The sequence below is a fragment of the Periplaneta americana genome, unplaced genomic scaffold (genome assembly GCF_040183065.1).
Source record: "Periplaneta americana isolate PAMFEO1 unplaced genomic scaffold, P.americana_PAMFEO1_priV1 scaffold_18, whole genome shotgun sequence".
NCBI classification, from domain to species: Eukaryota; Metazoa; Arthropoda; class Insecta; order Blattodea; family Blattidae; genus Periplaneta; species Periplaneta americana.
In genome coordinates, this window is record NW_027185499.1 from 2,486,330 (window position 1) to 2,499,386 (window position 13,057).

Consider the following 13,057-nt stretch of genomic DNA (forward strand, 5'->3'; position numbering starts at 1 on the left):
AGATCAGATTAGTAAAGTTCCCAAAATATGATATTGCCAGCGCTTATTTCTTAATCAGTACTCTCATAGCAAAACGTACTTGACAATGGCGTTGTTTTGCAGTATGTACTAACACAGCCATCAAAGGTTAGACGACTTACGACTTTCATTTCATAAACTGGTAAGTGATGAGAAAATAGTGAGGAATACATGTGAGGCTCTTGAGGTTGTAAGAAGAGAAGAAAACAACTATTTGCAAGGCGGAAAAATTTTCTGGAAAAATATATAATGGCACATTTTCCATCTCACGTCACAATATTAATTCAATATACTTGTATTAATAAATCTTTAAATCTGACATAAAGAGAATATCATCGCTTCACAGCTTGTGAACTACACTTTTAATTTCTTTGAGTAACGCTCCCAACTTTTCAATACTTGCTCTCAACGTTTTCAAATTTTCTAAATTTAAATTCTAAGCTTAATTTATATTTATTAATATTTAATATTATATTAATTTATATTGACATACAGCAAAGAAATGAGTTCAATATAAAAAAACTTCACAATGTCCTACTGCATGTAATTAAGTGGGAGTATAATATTTTCTTCAACATTTGTGCACCAATGGTCACAGTAAATAATAATGCTTGACGAACAATGATAGACTAGGGTCTATTACTTTAAATTAATTAGTATCTACTACGTAAAATGAAATACTTGTTCGTTTCTTGTTGTTTCGAAATTACTGCAATTTTTTTTCTTCAAATACTGTATAAAAATTATATTAATAAATTATGCTTTACAAACCACTACTTTGTGAAGTATAACTGAGTAAGCCTAAAGTTTCTTGTATTACAATTGTCAAATGTAGACACTGATAATAACTGTTTTTTTCGTTCTTCTAACTATGTTTATAATGTCCAAATATCTATTTAATCCAACCCTAGAAGCGCAGAATAGATTATTGTGCACCCCTCCAGCTCATGACTTGTTTATTCTTATAAACTGTATTAACCTACACAGGCTGCTATGTAGGCCTACATATAATTTTGTATATCTTTTGACTTATTCTGTATCACAAAGCTATAATGCTGATCAATAAATGAAATGTAATACATTTACATCTAATATTAACTATCCACTAGCACTGCATTTTTGTCTATTTTTCTATACCTTTTCTTGAAACTGCACGCACACACCGATTTCTTTTGACGTCCTTGTATTTTTTCTGGAACCAAACAACTTCTAATGATTTATATTCATACTTTTCTCGTAACATACCTAGCATAATGTCATTTTCATTCAAAGAAAGCTCTGTTTGTGGGAAGCATCACACATTTTATTTGAGAGATCACTGGTAAAGTCATCAAGTTCAGCTGACGCACAATCTTGCAGTAAAGAGTCACCATTAAAGGATTGACGTAACTTTTTCCGCAATACTTCATACTTTCTGGTGCTCAATTTTCTTTTTACTGGAGGAGGCGGATTAGGAATATCGAATAGTGTGAACAGCATTCCACACTAACTTGTTCCTATTAGTGTTCCTAACTGCCCATCTTCGAAATGATTAGAGCACAGTTTTATGTTATTATATAAATAGTCAACACTCTTATCCATTAAATCTTTCCTTCCAAGGTTTATCAAGCACAATCTGTCCCTGAAAAAAAAAAAAAAAAAAGCATTAGATTAGATTAGTCTGCATAGACACGAGGGCTTTTCTATAGCACGTGACACTGAAATTTCCAACTTGCATTTTTCTAAGTTCTGTAGTGTGGAAATCTGTGACAGGTTAGTTCAGGCTTTTGGTATGCCTTGCATATACTAAGTGAAGTGAAATGTACGTTTTGCATTCATTTTTAAGTGTTCTACCTCTTTATTTTACATGTTAAACAGTCACTTTTAAGTTACCTACACTGATCAGTTCTTTCCAATTTTTAGTTACACTGACCAGCAAAAAAGTGGATCACCTAAGATTTTAAAGAACTATAATCATTTTATAGCTTATGCTTTAGGTTATTTTTTCTACATTCTGACTAAGGCATACATAAAATGAAAAATAAAACATGTAACCTGTGCACTTCATCCCGTCATCAAAATGCTTTTTGTTTGCAGTTTATTTTGTGCGAGATCGTGCGTATTTGCTTGGTTTCCGCACAAAACCAATCTGCAGAAAGTCAAAAATTCCACATTCAGTATTCCCAACCTAACACACACAACAATTTTCCTCTTCTTACCGCTTAAGTGACATATTGATTTTACTGCTTTAGGCTTTTAACATATTATTTTTAGAGGCGTTCAATATAGTAATAGCCTAATTATAAATTGGAAACTTACCACTGCAATTTCACCTAAATTGCACTGTTAATTATTGTTTTTAAATATTTGCAAAAATTAAGTAAACTCTACAACTCCATTAAAGTTACTGCATTCGTGATGCAAGTAACATTAAGAAAGCCGTGAAAAAAATCAACAAACTTGCCGATGTTATTACTGCAATATGTTATATAAATAATATTGTTAAAATATTAAAATGAAAAATAAATCATTACATAACCTTACCGTTTGTTTTAAATTCGCATTTATAGACTGGGGGGAAAAAAAAGACAGACGTATATCACGGCCTGCTGGAGTATAGTAACATTGTCAGATGTTTTGCAGCACTATCATTTTGACTTATAAGAACTAAATCATCAGCAAAAGCTAGCACTTATATGTTTTCAAAGTTAGGAATGATATTTTAACGATATTCTTCTACAACTTGCTTTTCACTCAATTCTTTTAAAAGAAAATCTAGTGCCATATTGAAGAGAATAGGAGAAAGAGAAGCACCTTGTGCAACTAATTTTTGCATTGACATTTGTCCTGTTTTAGATCTTCTTTTTATGGAAACACTAGTTGTATTGCCCTTAAGCAAAGCAATGATGAGATTTTTCAATTTAGAAGGAATAGGGAAAGTATGAAGAGTATGTTCTATGTGAGCATGAGAAATATTATCAAAAGCTCGTGTTATATCAAGAATACTACTGTACAATCTTTATGTTTCAATTTGGAATCAGTTAAACAACCATTCAAAATCGATGAATTAATGTAAGCTCCTGGAGTGGCCATACATCGTCGTCAGTTGGCATTAAGGCAGAGAAACATTCTAAATTTGGTGTCATTTATTCTTTCAACAATTCGGCAGATTAAGGAGAAAATTGTGATTGGGCACCAGTTTTTAACTTCGGCTGGGTCATCATTCTTAAAAATTAAAATTGTTCGACCATGCTTGAGAGGGAGTGGGACATAACCCCAACGAAGCATGTATGTAGTGAGGTAAGAAATTGCTTTATACATTTTAAGTTCTCTTATAACTTTCATCCTTACTCCATCCTCTCCCGGGCAGTATCAATGCGTATACTCCTACAAGCTTTGATGACGTCAGTATCTGTTATTAGTATACTTTCTTGGTCTAAGTTATCAAGATCAACATATAGGTTATATCTTTCCATTAGAATATCATTTGTAGATCCAAACTGGTTATTAAAATAATCGGAAACAGTTGAGGTATTGAGTTTACATTCAACTGAATTAGAAGAAGATATTACATGACGAACAATTTTCCTCCTTTGATAATAGTAATAAAATTGAGCTAGTTCAAAGTCAAATTTATTTTTTCTTCTTTCAGATTGTTTTCGACTGTTTTTTTTTTTTTAGATTAGCTAAAGTATTCACTCCAGGGCAAATAAAAATGCTTATAGCGGGGAAAGGAAGCAAAGAAGGGAAGAACAAGACATAATCCCTGCATTAGCTCAGCGAGCAATCAGTGATAAACTGTACAATCATTTGAGATCACAGGTGGGAATTCCTCTACCAAGCGTTGCTACCCTGCAGCGTTGGACAAAAAAATTGCCCTTTTCTCCTGGTATTCTTACACTGGTACTGAAAATTTTAAAAGTGCAGGGACTGTCTTTGAGCGAAATGGATAAGTTATCAGTGTTACTATTTGATGAGTAGAGTGTCAATGGTGTCATTTGTTACGACCACGAGGATGATTCGATATTGGGCCCTCACAGAAGTGCTCAAATCGTAATGATCCGAGGATTGACAGGTGGGTGGAAGCAGACCATCTATTATGATTTCGATAAAACAATGGACAGAGAGCTACTGTTTGAAATTATAACAGAAATTGAAGTGGCAGGTTTCAGAGTAGTTGCAATAGTTTCTGATCTGGGTGGCGACAACAGAAGACTGTGGAATGAGTTACAAATAAATGTAAATCAGACCTGCTTTTCAAATCCTGCTTTGGAAGAAAATATTTGCCCCATCTGATTAAGTTATTAAGGAACCATTTTATTGATAGTGGGTTTCAATTGAAAGACACAATTATAGAAAAAAATGTAATTGAACAGATTATTAAATCCGATTCTTAGGAGTTGAACTATTCCCGAAATGACATTGGGGTCACTTTACTGTGCAAGAGAATGATGGGCAAAGAGTTGCACCAGCCATGGAACTTTTTTCGCATCACACTGCTGCGCTGATTAAATATTTGGTAACCGAAAGTGAGTAAGTTCATGAATATTTTAATTCACAAATGACTTCACAGATGTAATGAATTCCGAAAGATCCAAGTAGAGAAGGAATGTAGGAAACAGTCTACCTTTTCAGAATGGCTTCCTTACCTCTATTAAGAGCTTGAAACGGTTGTATAGCGATTTAAAAGAAAAGGAATTGATTCTATAATGACCAGGAAACTCAATCAGGACACTCTGGAGAACCTATTTTCCCAAATTCGTGGGATGGGACATTTTTATAATAATCATCCGACTGTGGAAGTGAAAAATCTCTTGCGCCTATTAATATTAGGATGTCGCCTGCCCCACCCTACAAGTGCCCCAGTAGAAGATTCAGGTGGAGTAATAATAACAAAGCAAGTTTTTCAGGATCTCGTGGACATTTCTCATGAAAGCGTGAACGAAATCCTTGAGGAAATAAACTCATTAGAAGTGGATACTGATGATAGAATTGACACAACAGAGCTAATGAAAAGGGAAGAAGTAGAATTGCTCAGATATGTTGCTGGTTATATTGCTAGAAAATGTAACAACAGAAATGCTGTTTCGAATGCTAATTCCAGTCAACAATCTCCAGGATGGATAGAGGTCGTTACACGTGTTGGACTGGTTCATCCCTCTCCTCAGTGGATGGCAACAATTGAAGAGTGTGAAGTTATATTTAGAAAATTTCATAAAAAATCAGTCAAGAGAAAAAAGAATGTAATAGGCTGCTTATTTAGATTTTGAGGGCAAAGTTTCCAAATGAAGATCCGGAATTACTGAAGTTATTTAGTAGAGCACGAACATTTTTTAGAATTCGTTACCTAAATAGAAGAAAACAGGAAGAAACCGTATGAAGCAGAAGCAATGGCCGTCGCATCCTTCACAAGACTATTTGAGTCAGTTCAAATTTTGTGAAACATTCTTAAAATAAATTGTTGTATTTGTACAATCAGTGTTACAATTGGGATACTTTTACTCTCCGCTGCTATTGCAATTCATCCTCAACCATTTCACTAAAATAGGTTAATTTACAAAATTTCATTTGACAATCCTGTATAAAATTAATTATCAATTAGTTTTAGTACACACTCTACTCCACTGTTATTAAGAGAAATTTAATACATTTTGCATGCGTAATTTAAATTCTGTCCTTCACCAGTAATATAATTAATATTTTGAGGCTCGGAAACAGAAATTGCCATGTAAAATAAATTCAATATAGGCTACCTATTGTGCAATGTGTATTCGTTAATAATGTTCTTTAAAATTGGACTGAAATATTCTACAAAGATTAGAGATACAAAAGCAAGTAGGTACAATGAAGCATTCACAGTAGTTTTTATATTGCTATGAGAATTTGGAAAGTAAACGATCACTGAATTAAAAAAAAAAAAAAGGATGCGATATTGAAGTGAGAGTTCTACCTCTAAGCCTTTACTCCTCCAGTGTGTATGTAACCCAAACAAATATATAAATATAGGTCTTTAAAACACTTGGTTATCGTTAGAAAGTGCAAGCTGAGGGTTGACAATGTTGCCATGGTGACGTCACAGATTTACAACCCTCTTTAAATGCTGTTATGAAGGGACCTGTGAGAGTGATAGCAACCGACAGTTTACCGACCTTGATTTTTTGTATTAACACCATTGCCACCTGGTGAGTGAAATTATAACTACTTACTCAAGTGGAAGCTTTTGATGGGTTAGGCGCAAGACACAAGTCTAGAAAATGGATCACAGTCCTGCCATATATCCACAATATGCGGAATCCGAATCACTTAAAGTGAAGCGAGTAGACATTAGATATATAGGCTACATGCTAAGAAATAAACGTGAAGTTCTGTCTACATTAATAATAAGATTATTAGAACGACATAATTTTTAAGTTCACAAATACTATTAATTAATTTTTAGTTTGTACAATAACTAGATGCGAGACAGGAACAAGATGAAGTTAAACTTCTATCAAGATTAATCCCTTCAGGGGATATTTAAAAGTATCGAAAACATTCCAAAAAGAAAAAAAGAAACAATGTACAGTATAATGTAGGAACATCAGGCCTGAAGGGGTTAAGCAAGCTAACACTTCAATGTTATTTATTTATGCAGTGATAAGAGAAGTTGTGAAACAAATACAAAGAAAACTCGTGAACTGAATATAATTTATTAGAGTAATAACTATAGGATTGATAGAATTCTGAAAAAAAAAAAAGTTTTAACTTCAAGTTTTATATTCATATGGAGTGGAAGGCACACTGGTATGCATGGGATAACTTTGATTGTGCTGCTAAACCCCGAAAGACACAAACCCCTATAAGGAAGAACATACTGTTTTATCGTCGTTAAAATCAACATATTTTCACACAATTTGAATGCAGAAACTATCAAGAAATCTCTACTAACTAATTTCAAGAATTAAGAAGAATTGCCCGTTCAAGATGGTATGAACATGCAATAATTTAACATTAATATTTCTCAAAGCCAAAGTCTTATATTTCTAGAGGTAAATAATCTTAAACCCTTAGTTTCCTGCTACTGCAATGCGGAATATTTCTGGAGTAATAGTTTATGCTAATTCAATTATTAGACCTAATAAAGAAGATGAAAGCCGCAAGGTTTTACCTTGTTGGCGAAACGTTCAGTCCACCATCATTAATTCCATTGTCTGGAATCCTGATGTTCGACTGGGTTAGTTAAAGGGTCTCACCCATGGGCTGCAGGTCGTTGTCGGCATCGATGCCTTCCCACCACATGGGCTCCTCTTGTTCCTAGAAAATTTCAGAAATGTGGAACAATAAATGGTAAAACTTTAATCGACGATGGTGAAGTTTTAAGGGCTCTTTGTCTCACTTTAGAACAAAAATAAAGTGAGATATCCCATGATACAGATTGACGCAATTAAATTAGTCTTATTCCTGAATGAGTGGATTCTATGAAAGATTGAGAGTTCATTTTCTCTGAAAATGTTCTCTTTCAAAAAAGATGTGTCTGTAAACCTACAATACTGCAAGAAACTTCGATAATCGAATCAGTGAATTACTTGAAGATTCCTGGAATTCTTTCGAAAGTTCTGAAAGACTTGTAAACGCCGCCTAAAATTTGGAATGCAATTTAACACAGCTGGTGATAACTGGCGTAAATGGAGTAGGAAAAAGGACTCGTGTGCTGGGATGTGAGTTTGATTACACTCCGGCTGATTGATTATAATTATGTGCACATATTTTTTTTTTTCTTTTCACGCTATTGGAGGCAATGCCGAAAATGCAGTACACACAGTGCAACTTTTCACATACAAACGTGGAAAGATAAAATGTATACACTTTCCTTTTCCTTTCTGGCAGCTTGTGAGTCTGTTATTTAACGAGATCACTTAGTGTCGACTGAATTGGTGGAATGGAGGTAATATTAAGGCAAAATGAATTGATGATGAGCTACGGGATTACGTGACCCAAGCAAGTGATTAGACCAAGTGGGATGCAAGTAGTTATGGAATTCAACACATTTCAATTTCTCAGTCCACAGCGAACAGCGGATCAGTATACATGTGTGCAGAGGGAGTTCGGCAGCGAAGAAATATTGTGTAGAGGCATTGACACCGACATCGCGTAGCAGTGTAATAATGGCGAATATTGAAGATAATAGCCAAGCAGTAGTAAACATGGAAGCAAACGTTGAAGAGATCTACAAGAAGTTGGAAACTCTACAGAAGGAAAACGACCTAATGAAAAGTAAGGTGAATATCTAGAAGAAGATCAGAGAAAAAAGAACTTAATATTTTTTGGAATCGAGGAAAAGGAGGAACAGGCACTAAAAACATACGAGACTGTGATGAAAGTTTGCTGGGATCGGTTCAGGATTGATGTGAGTGATGGACAAATAAAAGAAGCATACATAATCGGGAAAAATGGAAATAGTCCTACTCTAGTTAAATTCTCAAGTGTAATGGCAAAAGAAAAAATTTTGAACAAACAAAAGGACTTAATAAACTCAAATATTAGACTGGAACATGATTTTGAATATGAAGTAAGATGCAGCAAAAGAATATTGATTTCTTTTATGAAGGCTGCAAGGAAAAATGGTCGTTTCACTAGATTATACGGAGACAAATTAAAGATAAATGGGGAGATGTTTGATGTGGAATTCTGTTTGGAAAATTTGAACCATACAGAGATAGGGACAATGAAAGAGGAGATAAGGAACATTATAATGAAACATACGAAGGGAGAACTATTTGAAAAATTAGAAGGTGGAGAGGTCATCACAGAGGAAATAATAGCAAGCGATGGAATGAATCAGTCAGCGAGTCAAATGAGCCAGGAAGAGAGGCCAGCGACCAGAGTTTGCACAGCGCAGCAACAGCAGCAGACGAGGATGTCAACAAGCGATTAAAGAAGAAACAAGAGGCTTGCACTAAAATTATGACGCCATCAGGTAGACAGGGGAGAACAGAAGGACGGCATACAGGAGCTGAGAACAGCAAAAAGAGTGCAGTGAATCCAGCTGGAAGAAAAATATGGGTGAGCAATTACAAAAGGGATCGACAGATGAAGAAGATACCTACTAAGATAAGAAGTCAAACTTCTGCAAGAACTGGAAGGGATGAAGTAATATTAGCAACACCGAACAGAGTTATGTCAGTGGGAAGAAAATAAGGGACAGAAAAGTTATAACTTAAGAGGTTGGTGCATGAGTAACAAAACATAGGAAAGTGATGAAGTGAAAATGGTGATGGTGACAGAAAAGACGGTAAGGCAAGGGGATGATAGCGAAAAAGGATAAGATACAAGTAATAACCAGAGAGTGATAATAAATATTTATTTAGTATTTTTTTAGTATTTAGTATTTATTTATTTATTTAACCTGGTAGAGAAAAGGCCGTCAGTAGTGACACAAATATAATAAAAAAAGTAGGAATGGAAATGTAATGAAACTGTAGAAACTTCTTCGTCTGAAAATATACAGAGTAGGTTAATGGGAATAAGTGGTCAGTGAACGTTAGTAATTCAAGTGAATAAATACGTTAAAAACTATGAAAGAGTTCAACTAATGTAAACAATGTTGGGAACAAGTAATAAGAGGTTGAGAGAAGTGATTGTATTGTTAAATGAGATTAGTTAGAATAAGATAGATAACTAGGAATGAGCAGGGTAAATAGAAAAAGAAGGGAGGGAAACAGAGGTGAGTGACGTAATAAAAAAGTGAGCTGAGTCATTTATATGTAATAGCCGGATGATGGCACCATATACAGAAATGTGAAGGGCCATCACTACTGATGTGGAATAAACATATCATATCATTTTAATTTCTGTCATCGTTGAGACCACTTCGATAACACTGTGTAACAAATTTTAACTATGGAATTCACAACACATTTCTAGCTTCCATCGTTCATAGCATTCTAATACTATCTTGTATACCTACATCTCAAATGGCTCAACTAACCTTATGATATCAGTTTTAAAGTCCATACTGATAATTCAAGACAAGATAGTCTAGAAAAAATATTTTAATAGTACGAGTAATTTCCACCCTGCGCATATGATTTCTTAGTTTATTTCTATGTAATGTTGTAACTTTATGAATACCACATCATTAGGCCACAAGCTTGTTCTATAGCCTACTGTAAGAAATACCTCGCATCTGGAATTCGTTACCTAATGACGTCAGAGACTGCCGGACTTTATCACAATTCAAAATTAAATTGGAAAATAATCCTGCATATGATGCAGCCATCACCAAGTAACCTAACTTGAGCTTAGTACTGGCGCGTAACTTAAACAAGGCTGCTTTTATACCCCAACCACTCTAATAATTCATTAATTCATTTAGTGTCCTGCCGAAGAGCAGGTATTTTACTGCAAACTCAGCTTTCTCCAATCTTTCTTATTTTCTGCCTAGGACTCGAGTTACGGAATGCGCGCTGGTGCGAGTCCTCATGGGGGAAGAACTTTTCTCATGAAATTACTGCCAGCATATGGATGTCCAGCATCGTGATGCACTTGGAGAGCTATGATAGGCAGCAAAATCTCCTTACTAAACGTAACGCCGCAATATGAGAACGTTATACTCATGGGGGACTTCAATTTAAATTTAGTTGACTCACATTCTAGTACGACTAAGAGACTTCAACAGAGTTGCCAGATGTCCCACTTTTCATATAAAAATCCTGAGTCCCACTTCGATTCGAGGCAGGATGCAAAAAGTCCTCCTTTAGAAAATTAACATCACTTGTATGATCTTAGTAATTATTATATTTAATTAAATTACATTTAAAATTTTTGTTTTTTAACGAATATTTTGGCAAGTGTAAGGTTTGTAGAGGTGAATTCAGTGGTGAATATGATATTTCTAAACATTTAAAAAGAGACGTTCATCAGAAATGCGTGGCACAGGGAATGGAAAGAAGCTTGTTGCAAATGCTAAACTCCAGTGATAAATATGTAGGGTCTATATAAACTCTGTAAATGTATACTGTATGTTAAATGATGGGTTTTGAGCTGTAGTATGCCAAGGCACAAAATAAAATGTCAGTTTAGATGTATGTCTTTAAAAACACAGGTAGAAATTTTTCAAATAAATTATTTAAAATTTAAGCCCTTTTAAACTTTGTCCCATACATAACACAAAATTACACCACTGGAAACATTTTCAAGCTCCCTTTCAAAATTCTGTACATTTTTGCAAAATTATCCATGGATCTAAGTAATAGAGATTTCAAGCTTTAAAATGATGTATTACACAATTGTCTTCCACTCATTTTATGTCTGGTCTCTTCTGAACAGAAACACTGTGGCTTCACCCTTAGGAAGGAAAGCTGTAGCCTTATTGCTTCTGCATTTAGCCAATGTCGGTAATTTGTTTTCATGGATATTCAGAGAATCCAGATATGAAACTGATATTACATTCCTTTTTAGAACTTTAATAGTAATAATGATATTAATAATAATGAAATTTAATTATTAATATTTCTTTTGTAATATTACGATTACCGTATATTATATTAATTGGTGAGTTTTCATGTTTTTATTGATTCGTATTTTCGTGACTTTGTATATATTTCGCAGTATTCTCCAAATTTAAATTTACGATTCACAGAATTCCAAACTTTCAGAAGCGCTGCATTGTGCGATTTATTTTGCTTGTATTTACTGATAAGGCAGGTTGGTCAAAAAAAATATCATGTATTAAAACTATAAAACCTCATTGTTCTCAGCGATTTTTAAACTGCGCCACGTGTTTGGTAGTGTTTCTAAATGTGCCTGTCCAATAGAGGCTTAATTTATTATCAGCCCCCAATAATATAGACATTTATTCCTAGAATCGCCATGGCCGCTACAAAACGTAAATGTTTTTATTCCCTACTTATTATTGCAGTTTTCAAGTAGGACTCGTAATATAACTTAGGAAGCTTACCTTTATTTGGAAGAGGTTCATCCTGGTTGTCCCATGGGAATCGAACCGAGCTCTTCAATACATGTACTCTCCATAAAACGTTATCTTTGCGTGCTTTAAATGAAATAGAAAATCATAATGGCGACCCAATATGTCATTTACATTGTTGAAGACAGCATTGTTACACGTTAAGAGATGAATGTGAATTCCATAGAGAATGAAAAAATGGATCTAGTGTAGTGAGTAGAAGCTGTACATAAGACAATAAATTGATAGTACTTGGGTCGAATACTATCGACCTGATTTTAAAATATAGTCAACTGGCCTCAAGGAAATTTAAATATTGTTTTCATATTTTATATTTAAAACATATTTTTAAATTTTTTGAAGAAATTGATATAACTTACATTTTATGAGCAGTTACAGAGCCACGCACTGCATTCGTGTTACTTGATGTTTATCACAAATCTTTACTTTTCTTGAGAATATTAATTTCAAAATTCTTTGGCTTGAAGATTTTCTTCCACTTTTATTAATTTTGTAACTGAAAGGTGAAACTCATTCTATACTATGTTGGCTGTGTTCTCATTATAGTTAGGACTGAATGCTTCTTATACTGTGGTTAGGAGATGAACCTTAATGTTGTGACTGCAGTTAACAAATTATCCATGTAATATGTACAATTCAAAATTTGTTTTGTAAATGGTGTACTGTTTAGGGAAAGTGTTTGATAATAATAACAATTGAATATAAACACAATTCTTCTCACATGCTCAGCCGTGTATTTGGTTTTTAAAAAATTATATTTCTTTGCATGTGTCTTCATTTTCTCTGGAACAAGTGAAAGAAGACAGTTGAAATTTCACAGTTTTCTCTATCATACTACATTATGTCAGTCATGTAGTAAGACCGTACTGACTGAAAATAAAGATCAGAAACCTATGTAAGGGTCAAAACTTTTTCAAATAATAATACAATAGAAATATATTACCTAATTCGACACTGGATAATTGGAATAAATGTCTGTTTCTCTAGTAATTGCTTTAAAATGAATGTTGATAATTAACGGAGTCAAGGGGATGATAAAGGTAGTACCTTTGTTTGGGGTTGACAACACTGGTCCTCATCTACCCAGGGCTAAGC

At 34.1% G+C, this 13,057-nt stretch overlaps 1 protein-coding gene across 5 annotated transcripts in view; it reads right to left on the reverse strand.

Moving 5' to 3' along the window:
• Positions 1-13,057, reverse strand: part of LOC138693707 (putative polypeptide N-acetylgalactosaminyltransferase 10) — a 387,765-nt gene that overhangs the window by 230,306 nt on the left and 144,402 nt on the right. For 4 of the 5 annotated variants that reach the window (XR_011330385.1, XR_011330384.1, XR_011330383.1 and 1 more), the window contains 2 exons: positions 7,145-7,290; positions 958-1,639 (listed from right to left, as the gene is read on the reverse strand). The exons of the other annotated variant lie outside the window; for it this stretch is intronic. The gene's annotated coding sequence lies outside the window, so the exon portion shown is untranslated. Of the gene's footprint in view, positions 1-957; positions 1,640-7,144; positions 7,291-13,057 lie in introns of those variants that run through there. 5 annotated transcript variants of the gene reach the window in all.